We start from the raw sequence: 14,918 nt of genomic DNA, 5'->3' as shown, positions 1-14,918 counted from the left end.
GAAATGAGGCTGGGCACGGTGGCTTATGCCTGTAATCCCAGCACTTGGGAGGCCAAGGCGGGTGGATCACTTGAGGTCAGGAGTTCAAGACCAGCCTGGTCAACATGGTGAAACCCCAAATTTGCTGGGCTTGGTGGCACGCACCTGTAATCCCAGCTACTCAGGAGGCTGAAGCAGGAGAATCACTTGAACCTGGGGGACGGAGGTTGCAGTGAGCCAGGATTGTGCCACTGCACTCCAGCCTGGGTGACAGAGCAAGACTCCATCTCAAAAAGAAATGAAATATGAGTTTATACATACTTGTTGGTTATCAATGTATGTTTATATGTATGTATGCTGACATCTCTTTATCAAGTGTATGTATAGATAATACATTATATATTATACATATATATTTGAAAGGGAAATATTTCAGGTGTCTTTATTCTTTTCAAACCTTGTAGAGTACCATGTGAAAATTTCTTTCCTGATTTTTTTCCCTCCTAGTCTCTCAGGTTACCCAGAACTCATTAAAAGAAAATGAATTCCCAAAATGAATTGCTTCCCTATTAGAGTTTTCATGTATTTGAAGCTATCTAAAAATCTCTTTTCATTCTCTACTCCCTCTCCCACCTTGGAGTATAGGAAAAATTTAACTATCTTCTAAATCTAGGATAGTATAAGGGACAAGAGGTATGGCTGTGGGTTTGGGTTGAAATCTCTTCTCTTCCTGATAACTGTAAGGTCTGACAATTCAGGAATTGTTGGGATTGGTAGGGGAGGTTGGATAGATACATAATTACTAATTACTAATGTATTTGTCAATTCTTTGGGTTCTTATAAGTCAATGTTATGTTCAGATATACGGATGCTGTATCTGTGCATTACTTTGTGGCTATGCATATGACTCCTTTTGTGCCTATATAAGTTTGTGAATGCAGAGAGTTTTCATATTTTTATTTTTACTCTTTTTTTTTTTTGAGATAGAGTCTCACTCTGTCATCCAGGCTGGAGTGCAGTGGCGTGATCTCAGCTCACTGCAGCCTCCACCTCCCAGGTTCAAGCAATTCTCCTGCCTCAGCCTCCCGAGTAGCTGGAACTATAGGAGTGCCACCACACCCAGCCAATTTTTTTTGTATTCTTAGTAGAGACAGGGTTTTACCATGTTGGCCAGGCTGGTCTCAAACTCCTGACTTCAAGTGATCTGCCTGCCTTGGACTCCCAAAGTGCTGGGATTGCACTTTGAGTCGCCAAGCCCAGCCCACATTTTTATTTATTTATTTATTTATTTGAGACGGAGTCTTGTTCTGTCACACCCAGGCTGGAGTGCAGTGGCACGATCTTGGGTTCAAGTGATTCTCCTGCCTCAGCTTCCTCAGTAGCTGGGATTACAGGCGCCCGCCACCACGCCTGCCTAATTTTTTGTATTTTTAGTAGAGACGGGGTTTCACCATGTTAGTCAGGCTGGTCTTGAACTCCTGACCTCAGGTGATCTGCCTGCCTCGGCCTCCCAAAGTGGTGGGATTATAGATGTGAGCCACTGCACCTGGCCCCATATTTTTATTTTTATTTTACTTAATTTTTTTCCTCAACACTAGAAGACCAGGGAGGGTGTTTTTAAACTACAGCATTATTATGTTGCTCTTTGTCTTGTCAAGTAGGGCTTACTGTGTTTCTCTGTTGTGGAAAGTGTTATAGATGCATTTGCTTATGTAATTTGTAGTATTTTCCATACCCAGTTAAATTTTATTTATTTGTTTATTTACTTATTTTGAGACAGAGTCTTACCTTGTCACCCAGGCTGGAGTGCAGTGGCACAATCCTGGCTTCCTGCAACCTCAGTCTCCTGAGTTCAAGCAATTCTCCTGCCTCAACCTCCTGGGACTACAGGTGCACGCCACCATGCCCAGCTAAATTTTGTAATTTTAGTAGAGACGGGGTTTTGCCATGTTGGCCAGGCTGGTTTTGAACTCCTGGCCTCAAGTGATCTGCCAGCCTCAGGTTCCCAAAGTGCTGGGATTATAGGCGTGAGCCACTGTCCGGCCTATTTATTTATTCATTTATTTTGAGACAGGGTATCACTCTGTAGCTTGGGCTGGAGGGCAGTGCCATGATCTCGGCTTACTACAACCTCCACCTACTGGTCTTAAGTGAGCCTCCCACCTCAGCCAACTTTTATATATAACTTTTTTGTTGTTTGTTTTCGAGACAGAGTCTCGCTCTGTCGCCCAGGCTGGAGTGCAGTGGGGTGATCTCGGCTCACTGCAACTTCTGCCTCCTGGGTTCAAGCGATTCTTCTGCCTCAGCCTCCTGAGTAGCTGGGATTACAGAGGCCCACTACCACACCTGGCTGATTTTTTATATTTTTGGTAGAGATGGGGTTTCACCATATTGGCCCAGCTGTTCTCAAACTCCTGACCTCAAGTGACCTGCCCACCTCGGCCTCCCAAAGTGCTGGTATTACAGGCGTGAGCCACCACACCCTACCTATATATAGCTTTTATTTAAAAGTTACTGTTTCTTACTGAAACTAATAAAAGTTATTGTAAAAATTTAACTTTGACTGGGCTCAGTGCTCACGCCTGTAATCCCGGCTCTTTGGGAGGCAGAAACCGGCAGATGGCTTGAGGTCAGGAGTTCGAGACCAGCCTAGCCAACATGGTGAAACCCCGCAAACACTGAAAATACAAAAATTAGCTGGGTATGGTGGTGCATGCCTATAGTCCCAGCTACTCAGAAGGCTGAGGAAGGAGGATGGCTTGAACCCAGGAGGTGGAGGTTGCAGTGAGCCAAGATTGTGCCACCGCACTGCAGCCTGGGCAACAAAGTGAGACTCCATCTCAAAAATAAATAAATAAAATAAAATAAAAAACATGAAAAGTAGGATTGTTTTGTTTTGAAATATATACTTCACTTATCCGGAAAGATGTTTACTGAGGAGCCCATGACAGTCATAATTTTCTCTTTATTGGATGGTGGTAAATACAGGAATGCAGTCAACAAGTGTGTAATGCCTAATAAAGGCAGACTTTTTCTCAGGAAGTAGTGTTAATTTTTTTTTCCTTTCTTTGGAATTAAAATAGTTACTGAAGGGGAAAAATGTGGATTTCAAAGAGAGATTCTGCAAGATAATTTTGTGGATTTTTTTAAACATCAGTTTTAATGCCCTTCAATAACTTGGTTCATTAAAAAAAAAAAAAAAAAAAAAAAAAAAAAAAACGGCTGAAGTAAAAAGAGACAGGGTTTCTTCAATGTTTGAAGAAGTTGCCTAAGTAGAGAGATTTGAGTATAGGTGAGATTGAAAGAGGAAATGTTTGGGACTAAAGGAATTCCAAACTTGTAAAGGGCCTAACCACGCCTTTCTTGACATCATCTCCCTGGCATGTGTTATTATAATTTAACTCCTCATAGGATCAACAACCATTTCCTTTGGAAAAAAAGAAAAGAGACTGTGTTTAAGTTAGGATAATTTGCCTTCCCCAACGTACTTTTCATACATTTCTATTTCTTCTCAATGTTAATATATTGAAGACTGGTGGGGAGTAGGAGGTGATGAAAGTAAGGCTGACTGGTGGGTACTGCCAGATCCTCACTCATTGAGAAGCTTGACAACCTGCAGTTGTCAAGAGTGTTTACTCAGGAGAGAGAAGTGACAAACAGTACTGTAATCACTTAGTACTTCTAACAGTATAGAGAATTTTCTCTGTGTATGCTTACTACTTTTCCTTCTAGTTTCCATCAAATCAAATGTAATAGGACTGAGAATTAAGAACTTGTAGGTCTACCACCTCTTGACTGGGGCAGCTGTTCTGTTATCAGTGATAAGCTAACTCAAATGGTTAAAGTTTAGTGGTAGGCCGGGCGCGGTGGCTCACACCTGTAATCCCAGCACTTTGGGAGGCCAAGGTGGGTGGATCACCTGAGGTCAGGAGTTTGAGACCAGCCTGACCAACATGGTGAAACCCCGTCTCTACTAAAATACAAAAAAAAAAAAAAAATTAGCCAAGTGTGGTGGCGGGCACCTGTAATCCCAGCTACTCCGGAGGCTGAGGCAGGAGAATCGCTTGAACCTGGGAGGTAGAAGTTGCAGTGAGCAGAGATTGCACCATTGCACTCCAGCCTAGGCGACAGAGCGAGACTCCGTCTCAAAAAAATAGATAGGCTGGGTGCGGTGGCTCACGCCTGTAATCCCAGCACTTTGGAAGGCTGAGGTGGGTGGATCACGAGGTCAAGAGATTGAGACCATCCTGGCCAACATGGTGAAACCCCGTCTCGGCCGGGTGCGGTGGCTCACGCCTGTAATCCCAGTACTTTGGGAGGCTGAGGCAGGTGGATCACGAGGTCAGGAGATCGAGACCATCCTGGCTAACACAGTGAAACCCTGTCTCTACTAAAAATACAAAAAATTAGCCAGGTGTGGTGGCGGGCACCTGTAGTCCCAGCTACTCGGTAGGCTGAGGCAGGAGAATGGCGTGAACCCGGGAGGCGGAGCTTGCAGTGAACCGAGATCATGCCACTGCACTCCAGCCTGGGCGACAGAGCGAGACTCCATCTCAAAAAAAAAAAAAAGAAATCCCATCTCTACTAAAATACAAAAAAATTAGCCAGGCATAGTGGCAGGCGCCTGTAATCCCAGCTACTTGGGAGGCTGAGGCAGGAGAATTGCTTAACCTGGGAGGCCGAGGTTGCAGTGAGCTGAGATCACGCCATTGCACTCCAGCCTGGGCAAAACGAGCAAAACTCCGTCTGAAAAAATAAATAAATAAAAATAAATAAATAAATAAATAAATTTTAGTGGTGATGTCTTTCCATTGACCCCTCCTTTCCATTTTTAGCACTACTACTCTAATTTATGCCCTCATTATTGACTACCTTTACTACTGCAATAAACATCCAGCATGATCATCTTGCCTCCTATTTTTCAACTTCCCTATTCCTTGCCCCCAAGTAATTTTATACCTGTTGCCAGCACAATCTTCCTACAATCCAGCAGTCTAGCACTATTTTCTGTATAAAAAACTTCAGGTTGGGAGTGATGGCTCATTCCTGTAATCCCAGCACTTTGGGAGGCCGAGGTGGGTGGACCACCTGAGGTCAGGAGTTTGAGACCAGCCTGGCCAACATGGTGAAACCCCATCTCTACTAAATATACAAAAATTAGCCAGGCATGGTGGGAGGCACCAGTAATCTCAGTCACTTGGGAGACTGAGGCAGGAGAATTGCTGGAACCCGGGAGGCCAAGGTTGTAGTGAGCCGAGATCGCACCATTACACTTCAGCCCAGGGCCCACAACAGCGAGACTCCATCTCAAAAAAAAAACTTTAATGGCCGTATATTACCTGCTGAATAAAATGCAAATTTCTAGCCCAACACCCACTATCTATCTGGTCTTTCCTTATCTTCCTCATCTCCCCCATCTCCCCCCTGCACCACGCCGCCTTGATTCTGTTACATTTGCTCTACTAGCCAGTTACTTTAATGCAGTTTTCTGGATATACCTTTTGGTTGCTGGTTTACATTTCTTATTCCATAGGAGAATATGCAGTATGCAGTATAACAAAAAAAATACAGAACAGAAACAGAACGAGGGAAAATATCAATTAGAATAAGAAGTCAGTTGGAATTAAAAGGCAAGTATGGCCAGGCACAGTGGCTCATGCCTGTAATTCCAGCACTTTGGGAGGCCAAAGTGGGAGGATCACTTGAGCCTAGGAGTTCTAGACCGGTCCGGGCAACATGGCAAAACTCTGTCTCTACAAAAGATACAAAACTTAGCTAGGTGTGATGGTGTGTGCCTGTCGTTCCAGCTGCTCAGGAGCCTGAGGTGGGAGGATCACCTGAGCTGGTGGAGGTTGAGGCTACAGTGAGCCGTGATCATGAGGTCGAGGCTACAGTGAGCTGTGATCATGCCACTGCATTGCAGCCTGGGCAACTGAGTGAGACCATGTCTCAAAAAAAAAGAAAAGAAAAAAAAAAGTCGAGTGTACAAATCATAAAATTATAATGCTGGAAGATGAGGAGTGAAGCATCATCTTTGAATTTGTCAGTGTAAAGGTGGTTGATGACTTTGACAAGCAATTTCCAGAGGCATGGGGAGCAAAAGCAAGATTGGAATAAGTTGATGAGTGAAAAAAAGTAAGGAAGTATAGATGATATATACACACTAATCTTTTAAGAACTTTGATTAAGATGTAGAGCAGAACCCAAATAGAAAGTAGGTAAAAGATCTGAATCGATGTTTATCCACAGGCTCTATGGAAAGATGCTTAACATCATTAGCCATCAAGGATATATAAAATAAAGCCACGCTGAGATACCACTTCACACCCACTAGGCTGTTTATAATGAAAAAGACAATAATCAGTAATCAAAAAGATAATCGAAAGGACAAATAACTCCTTGGCACCATGATGCCCAGGAGTTTGAGACCAGCCTATCTCTACAAAACACAATCTCTACAAAAAAAAGACACCCATCTCTACAAAAATACAAAAATTAGCTGGGTGTCGTGGTATACACCTGTAGTCCTAGCTATTAACACTTGGGAGACTGAGGCGGGAGGATTGCTTGAGCCCAAGAGGTCAAGGCTGCTGTTGATTGCACCACTGTCTTCATTCTGGGTGACAGAGCAAGACTCTGTATCAAAAAAGAAAGAAAGAGACATAATATATGTGGAGTAATTGGAACCTTTATACACTTCTGGTGGGAATGCAAAATGGTACAGCTGCTTTGGAAAACATCTTGGCAAGTTCTCAAGAGGTTAAGCAAAGACCCAGGAATTCCACTCCTAGATATATGCCCAAGAGAAATGGAAACATATGTTCACACAAAGACCCGTACACAAATGTTCATAGGAGCATTATTCATAATAGTTCAAAGTGGAAACAACCCAAATGTCCATCAACTGATGAATGGATAAATAAAATACATGGTGTGCCCATACAATGAAATATTATTCAACAATAATAAGGAATGGGTTACTAGGCTGAGTGTGGTTTCTCATGCCTGTAATCCCAGCACTTTGGGAGCCCGAGGCAGGTGGATTACTTGAGCCCAGGAGCTCTAGACCAGCCTGGGCAACATGGCAAAAGCAAAATCCCATCTCTACAAAAAGTACAAAAATTAGCCAGACATGCTAGTGAGCAACACACCTGTAGCCCCAGCTACTCAGAAGGCTGAGTTGGGAGGATTGCTTGAGGCTGGGAGGTGGAGGCTGCAGTGGATCACACCACTGTACTCCAGCTTGTGCAACAGAGCAAGACTCTGTCTCAAAAAAACAAAAACAAAAACAAACAAACAAAAAACACAACAACAAAAAACAAAAATCCCTAAAGGAAAAAAAAAGGAATGGAATACTGATACATGCTAAATGTGGATGAACCTTAAAAACATTATGCTCATAAAAGAAGCCAGTCATAAGAGACTACATGTTGTATGATTCCATTTATGGGGAATGCCCAGAATACAGAAATCTATAGAGACAGAAAGTCGATTAGTGGTTGCCTAGGGCTTAGTGGGGAAATAGGGAGTGACTGGTAATGGGTATTGTGTTTCTTTCTGGGATAATGAAATGTTCTAAAATTCTGGTTATGGTTGCATAACTCTGTGATCTAAGTACCATTGAATTTATGCTTTATTTATTTAGAGACAGGGTCTCACTCTGTTGCCCAGGCTGGAGTGCAGTGGCACAATCATAGCTTACTAAAGCCTCAAACTCCTGAGCTCAAGGGATCCTCCTGCCACAGCCTCCCAAGTACCTGGGATTACAGTGCCACATGCCCAGCTAATAAAAATTTTTTTTTATAGAGACGGGCTTTTGCTATGTTGCCCAGGCTTGTCTCAAACTGCTGGGCTCAAGTGATCCTCCTGCCTTGGCCTCCCAAAGTGCTGGGATTACAGGCGTGAGTCACTGTGCCTAGTCCTGAATTTATACGTAAATGGACGACATGTATGGTATGTGAATTATAACTCAGTAGAGTTGTTATTTTTAAAAAAGATAGGGAGCAGAGAAATGAGATAAAAACTGGATGAGGGGCCGGGTGCGGTGGCTCAAGCCTGTGATCCCAGCACTTTGGGAGGCCGAGACGGGCGGATCACGAGGTCAGGAGATCGAGACCATCCTGGCTAACACGGTGAAACCCCGTCTCTACTAAAAATACAAAAACTAGCCGGGCGAGGTGGCGGGCGCCTGTAGTCCCAGCTACTCGGGAGGCTGAGGCAGGAGAATGGCGTAAACTCGGGAGGCGGAGCTTGCAGTGAGCTGAGATCTGGCCACTGCACTCCAGTCCGGGCGACAGAGCGAGACTCCGCCTCAAAAAAAAAAAAAAAAAAAAAAAAAACTGGATGAGGATAGCGGTGCTGTCAAGAGAGAATTTTCTTTTTCCTTTTTTTTTTTTTTTTGAGACAGGGTTGTGCTCTGTTGCCCAGGCTGGAGCACAGTGGTACAATCATGGTTCACTGTAGCCTCAACCTCCTGGGCTTGACCGATTCTCCTACCTTGGTCTCCCGAGTAGCTGGGATTACCGGCTCACGCCATCACACTTGGCTAATTTTTAAATTTTTTGTACAGATGGGGTCCCACTATATTGCCCTGGCTGGTCTCAAACTCCTGGGCTCAAGTTATTCTCCCATCTCAGCCTCCTAAAGTGCTGGGATTTCAAGCATGAGATACTGCACCTGGCTGAGATAATTTTCTTAAAGATGGGAGATGTAGGAGCCAAATATAAAGAGAATCGTGACCAATTACTTGGTACTTATTCTCAAAATATGCATATTAACATCCCACCAACTCTGATCTTTTTGTTGTTCTTGTGCCTTATGCATTCAGCCTCTGATCGTTTTTGTTGTTGTTGCTTAATTCTGGAATTGCCTTTTGTTTCATTTGTTTACTTCACTCATATTACTTAAATTTATTGAACTGCTGCAGCATGCTAGGCCCTGGGGTTAAGGCATGACAGTGGCCCTTTAAGAACTCACAGTCAGGCCGGGCGCGGTGGCTCAAGCCTGTAATCCCAGCACTTTGGGAGGCCAAGACGGGCGGATCACGACGTCAGGAGATCGAGACCATCCTGGCTAACACAGTGAAACCCCGTCTCTACTAAAAAATACAAAAAACTAGCCGGGCGTGGTGGCAGGCGCCTGTAGTCCCAGCTACTTGGGAGGCTGAGGCAGGAGAATGACGTAAACCTGGGAGGCGGAGCTTGCAGTGAGCTGAGATCCGGCCACTGCACTCCAGCCTGGGCGACAGAGCGAGACTCCGTCTCAAAAAAAAAAAAAAAAAAAAAGAACTCACAGTCAAAACTCTCTTTAAAAATCCTACCCATCCCTTTAAGTTCAGTTGAAATATTACCTCTTATATAAAGCTTCTGCTAATCCCTCCATTTCCCAGCCCCAGAGGGGACTGTTTTTCCCAAAGGGGACTTTTTTCTGAAGCCCCATAATGTTTTATACTTCTTAAATCATGTTTATATGATTTTGCATTGTACTGGAATCATTTAGGTAATTCTCTTATCTTCGTTGCTAGAGTGTAAGCTCTTTAAGGGTAGAGACAGTGTTATTCAGTTTATTATCTGCCCAAATACCTAATGTAGCATCTTAGGCCTATCTAGTAGATACTCAAAAAATATATCCTAATAAAAGTGATTAAGCTATCACATTTAGTGCCTATGGTAGGCACAAAATCAAGCTTAAGCAAAGGAAGGAAGCATTGTGTTCTATACAAACCCTGAAATATGGAGTTAGATAGATCTGAATTTATTTTTTAAGTAATTATTTATTGATTGATCTGAATTTAAATGTGGCTTTGTCACATATTAGCTGTGTGACCAGTGCCAGGTCTTAGGTCTTAGGCTTTCTGACCTTGAATTTTTCATCTTAAAGTACTGATATATTGGCCGGGCACAGTGGCTCATGCCTGTAATCCCAGCACTTTGGGAGGTGGAGGCGGGCAGATCACGAGGTCAGGAGTTCAAGACCAGCCTGGCCAACATAATGAAACCCTGTCTGTACTAAAAATACAAAAAAATTAGCCAGGCATGGTGGTGGGTGCCTGTAATCCCAGCTACTTGGGAGGCTGAGGCAAGGAGAATCGCTTGAACCTGGGAGGTAGAGGTTGCAGTGAGCCAAGATCCGCCACTGTACTCCAGCCCAGGTGACAATGTGAGACTCCCTCTCAAAAAAAAAAAAAAAAGTGCTGATATATTTTATTGAATTGTTTTGAGGATTGGTAATGTTTATAATCACATATCAGCCTGTATATTGGCTGTTATTTCTTTTATTTTAAGAAAACATTGTGGGCCGGGTGTGGTGGCTCACACCTGTAATCCCAGCACTTTGGGAGACTGAGGTGGGCAGATCACCTAAGGTCAGGAGTTCGAGACCAGCCTGGACAACCTGGTGAAACCTTGTCTCTATTAAAAAATATAAAATTAGCTGGGCATGATGATGCATGCTTGTAATCCCAGCTAACTGGGAGGCTGAGCCAGGAGAATCACTTGAACCCGGGAGGTAGAGGTTGCAGCGAGCTAAGATCATGCCATCGTACTCCAGCCTGGGCTACAAGAGTGAAACTCTGTCTAAAAATTGTGAACCTATGGAGTATAAAAGAGAAAAAAACATTGGTCAGGCGCAGTGGTTCATGCCTGTAATTCCAGCACTTTGGGAGGCCGAGGTGGGCAGATCACCGGAGGTCAGGAGGCTGAAACCAGCCTGACCAACATGGTGAAACCCTATCTCTACTAAAAATACAAAGTTAGCCAGGGATGGTGGCACATGCCTGTAATCCTAGATACTAGAGAGGTTGAGGCAGGAGAATCGCTTGAACCCTGGAGGCGGAGGTTGCAGTAAACAAAGATTGTGCCATTGCACTCCAGCCTGAGCAACAAGAGCAAAACTCTGTCTCAAAAAAAAAAAGAAAAAGAAAAAAAATTAAATTAAAGCACCTTTTCTTCTTCTTCTAGCCACTGTTTCATTTCTCTTCTTTCCTTTACAGTAAAACATCTTGAAAGAGCTATCTATTCAAGAATCATATATACTTGCTGTCTCCAATTTATTTCCTTTCATTCTTTTTTCTTTTATTATCTTGAATATATTGTCTGATAATACAGAAGTTTACATGTAGTTATAAAGTGTAATAATAGAAGAATACCTGTAAGAGGTACTCTCAAGTACTAGACTAGATTCATTGCCTATAAATTACGTACACATAAATTTCTCCATCTCATCCTCTGCACCTCTTCTAGAGGTAACCACTGTCCTAAATTCTGTATTTATCATTATCTTGCTTTTTATTTTATTTTTTTTTTTGAGACTAGGTCTCACTTTGTCACTTGGGCTGGAGTGCAGTGGCTCAATCATGGCTCACTCACTGTAGCCTCGACCTCCCTGGCTCAAGCAATCTTCCCACCTCAGCTTCCTGAGTAGCTAGGAATACAGGTGTGTGTCACCATGCCCAGCTAATTTTTAAATTTTTTGTGGAGATAGGGTCTCGCTATGTTGCCCAGGCTGGTCTCGAAATCCTGACCTGAAGTGATCCTCCTGCCTTGGCCTCCCAAAGTGCTGGGATTATAGTTGTGAGCCATGGCACCCAGCCCTATTACTTTTTTTTTTTTTTTTTTTTTGAGACGGGGTCTTACTCTGTCACCCAGGCTGGAATGCAGTGGCATGATCTCAACTCACTGCATCTTCCACCTCCCAGGTTCAGGCGATTCTTGTGTCTCAGCCTTCTGAGTAGCTGGGACTACGGGCGCATGCCACCACAACTGACTTATATTTGTGTTTTTAGTAGAGACAGGGTTTCACCATGTTGGCCAGGTTGGTCTTGAACTCCTGACTTCAAGTGATTCGGCCACCTTGGCCTCCCAAAGTGCTGGGATTACAGATATGAGCCACTGCGCCCGGCAGCCCTGTTACTTTTTGAAAACATAGTTTTAGTTTTCTGTGGAGGAAAGTTAAGCCAGTTTACTTCTATACTCCCATTTTGGACTGAAAGTCTTCCCCAAAAAACATAGTTTTAAAATCATATTTAATTTACTTGTTTGCATTGTTGTAAGTACTTTATATAACTATCTGTAATTATATCTACATAATATATAATTATATAACTATTTTTTTCTTATTTAATCCTTACAACTTCATTATTATTATTGCCATCTTATACATGAGGAAAAGTGAGTTACAGAGAGTTTGAAAATTATACTGCTAGTGAATGGCCCAACTGGGATTTGAACCCAGGTAATCTAGTTCCAAATCTGTGCTTGTAACCACTGCTATAGTCTCTTATTGCAGCACATAGTCTTCTGTTTGTTTTGTTTTTGTTTTTTTACTTTCAATGTTGTGTTTTCATGATTCATTCATGGTGCATGTAGATGTGTTTTATTCGTTGTTCCATGCTTTATAATATTTCATTTGTGAATATACTGTAATTTATCCATTCTCCTACCAACGGACTTTTAGATTGTTTCTAGATTTTGTTTGTTCGTTTATGCTATTTTTGAAATTGCTGTTCTGAACATTATTCTGTATGTAGTGTCCTTGTGCAAGAGTTTCTCTTGGGTTTCTACCTAAGAGTGGGATTGCTGAGCCATCAGGTATGCGAATATTCCACTTTGGGAGATAATGCTAAATTGATTTCCAAAGTATTGTACCAAGTCTGTTCCCATCAACAATGTATAAAATTTGTCATGGATTTACATCCTTTCCATTTTTTGATAATGTCAGACTTCTCTCATTCCCTCTTAAACCCAAACTAATTAGGCTTTTATTCCTACCACTCCACCAAAACTGCTCTTTTGAAAGTCTGCAGTGACTCATGTTATTACGTAAATGTTTGTTTGTTTGTTTATTATTATTTTTATGACGGAGTCTTGCTCTGTCGCCCAGGCTGGAGTGTAGTGGCACCATCTCGGCCCACTGTAACCTCCGCCTCCCAGGTTCATGTCATTCTCCTGCCTCAGCCTCCCAAGTAGCTGGGACTACAGGCGCCCGCCACCACGCATGGCTAATTTTTTTGTATTTTTAGTAGAGATGGGTTTTCACCATGTTAGCCAGGATGGTCTCGACCTCCTGACCTTGTGATCTGCCTGCCTCAGCCTCCTAAAGCGCTGGGATTACAGGCATGAGCCACCACGCCCGGCCCCAGAAAATGCTTATTTCTTTTTTTTTTTGAGACGGAGTCTCGCTCTGTCACCCAGGCTGGAGTGCAGTGGCCGGATCTCAGCTCACTGCAAGCTCCGCCTCCTGGGTTTAGGCCATTCTCCTGCCTCAGCCTCCCAAGTAGCTGGGACTACAGGCGCCCGCCACCACACCCGGCTAATCTTTTGTGTTTTTAGTAAAGATGAGGTTTCACTGTGTTAGCCAGGATGGTCTCGATCTCCTGACCTTGTGATCCGCCCATCTCGGCCTCCCAAAGTGCTGGGATTACAGGCTTGAGCCACCGCGCCCGGCCAAAAATGCTTATTTCTTAACTTGCATCTTAACCTATCGATAACACTTGACACAATTTATCACTCTATTCCTTGAGAAACTTTCTTCATTTGACTTACAGAATACCACACTCTCCTGGTTTTCTTCTCATTTCTATGGCCTCTCTTTTTCTGGCTCCTTTCCTGGTTTCTCCTCATTATCCTGACCTCTAAACCTTGGAGTACCCTAGAACTCAGTCCTTGACCTCTTTTCTGTCTATATTTCTCTCTTCATAGTTTTATCCAGTTCTTGGACAGGTGCAGTAGCTCATGCCTGTAACCTCAGGCCTTTGGGAGGCTGAGGTGGGCAGATTGCTTGAGCTCAGGAGTTTGAGACCAGCTGGGGCAACATGGTGAAACCTCGTCTCTACCAAAAATACAAAAATTAGCCAGGCGTGGTGGTGCATGCCTGTGGTCCCAGTTACTCGAGAGGCTGAGGTGGAAGGATCACTTGAACCCAGGAGGTAGAGGTTGCAGTGAGCTGAGATTGCGCCACTGTACTCCAGCCTAGGTGACAGAGTGAGACTCCATCTCAAAACAAAACAAAACAAAACAAAAAATATATATATAGATAGATAGATATCTCCAGTCTCATAGCTTTGAATAGCATCCATATGATGGAACTCTCAACTTGGACTGCCCGCCTGTATTTTAGATTCATGTATTTAACATCACACCTGACCGTTCCATTTAGACATTAATTAGACATTTCAAACTTAACAGAGCTCCTGCTTGTTCTTTACCTCCCTGCCCTGCCAAAACTGTTCTCCATCTCAGTAAATGGCAACTTCATTCTTCCATATGCTCAGACCAGAAACCTTAATATTATCCTTGACCTTCTTTTTCTCCCATAACTCCATATCTAATGGTATACTACTAGTATCCACTTTATTGAGCTGTTAGTAATGAATGCCTGGCACATAGTAAATGATCATTAAGGTTAACGATTGGCTGGGTGCAGTGGCTCACACCTGTAATCCTAGCACTTTGGGAGGCCGAGGCAGGTGGGTGGATCACCTGAGGTCAGAAGTTTGAGGCCATCCTGGCCAACATGGTGAAACTGTGTCTCTACTAAAAATACAAAAATTAGCTGGGCGTGGTGGCGCACACCATAATCCCAGTTATTCGGGAGGCTGAAGCAGGAGAATCACCTGAACCTGGGAGGTGGAGGTTGCAATGAGCTGAGATCGCGCCATTGCACTCCAGCCTGGGCGACAAGAGTGAAACTCTGTCTCCAAAAAAAAAAAAAAAATCCCAGCACTTTGGGAGGCCAAGGCAGGCAGAATACCTGAGGTCAGGAGTTCTGCCCAGATAATTTTTGTATTTTTTGTAGAGATGGGGTTTCACCATGTTGCCCAGGCTGGTCTTGAACTCCTGGGCTCAAATAATCCCCCCACCTCAGCCTCTCAAAGTGCTGGAATTACAAGTGTGAGCCACCATGCCTGGCCTGAGCTTCTTGAAAGAGTAGTCTGGCCGGGC

General features: G+C 43.5%; 1 protein-coding gene across 7 annotated transcripts in view; it reads left to right on the top strand.

Annotated features, from left to right (window-relative positions):
• The window catches only part of RBMS2 (RNA binding motif single stranded interacting protein 2), a 74,830-nt gene that overhangs the window by 3,433 nt on the left and 56,479 nt on the right, over positions 1–14,918 (top strand). Inside the window, exon 1 of one of the 7 annotated variants that reach the window (XM_033221662.1) lies at positions 12,189–12,210. The exons of the other annotated variants lie outside the window; for them this stretch is intronic. The gene's annotated coding sequence lies outside the window, so the exon portion shown is untranslated. Of the gene's footprint in view, positions 1–12,188; positions 12,211–14,918 lie in introns of those variants that run through there. 7 annotated transcript variants of the gene reach the window in all.

Source organism: Trachypithecus francoisi, unplaced genomic scaffold (assembly GCF_009764315.1).
Source record: "Trachypithecus francoisi isolate TF-2019V2 unplaced genomic scaffold, Tfra_2.0 Lachesis_group11, whole genome shotgun sequence".
Lineage (NCBI taxonomy): Eukaryota > Metazoa > Chordata > Mammalia > Primates > Cercopithecidae > Trachypithecus > Trachypithecus francoisi.
Note: the sequence above shows the minus strand (reverse complement) of the source record. Positions and strands in the feature narration are given on the sequence as shown.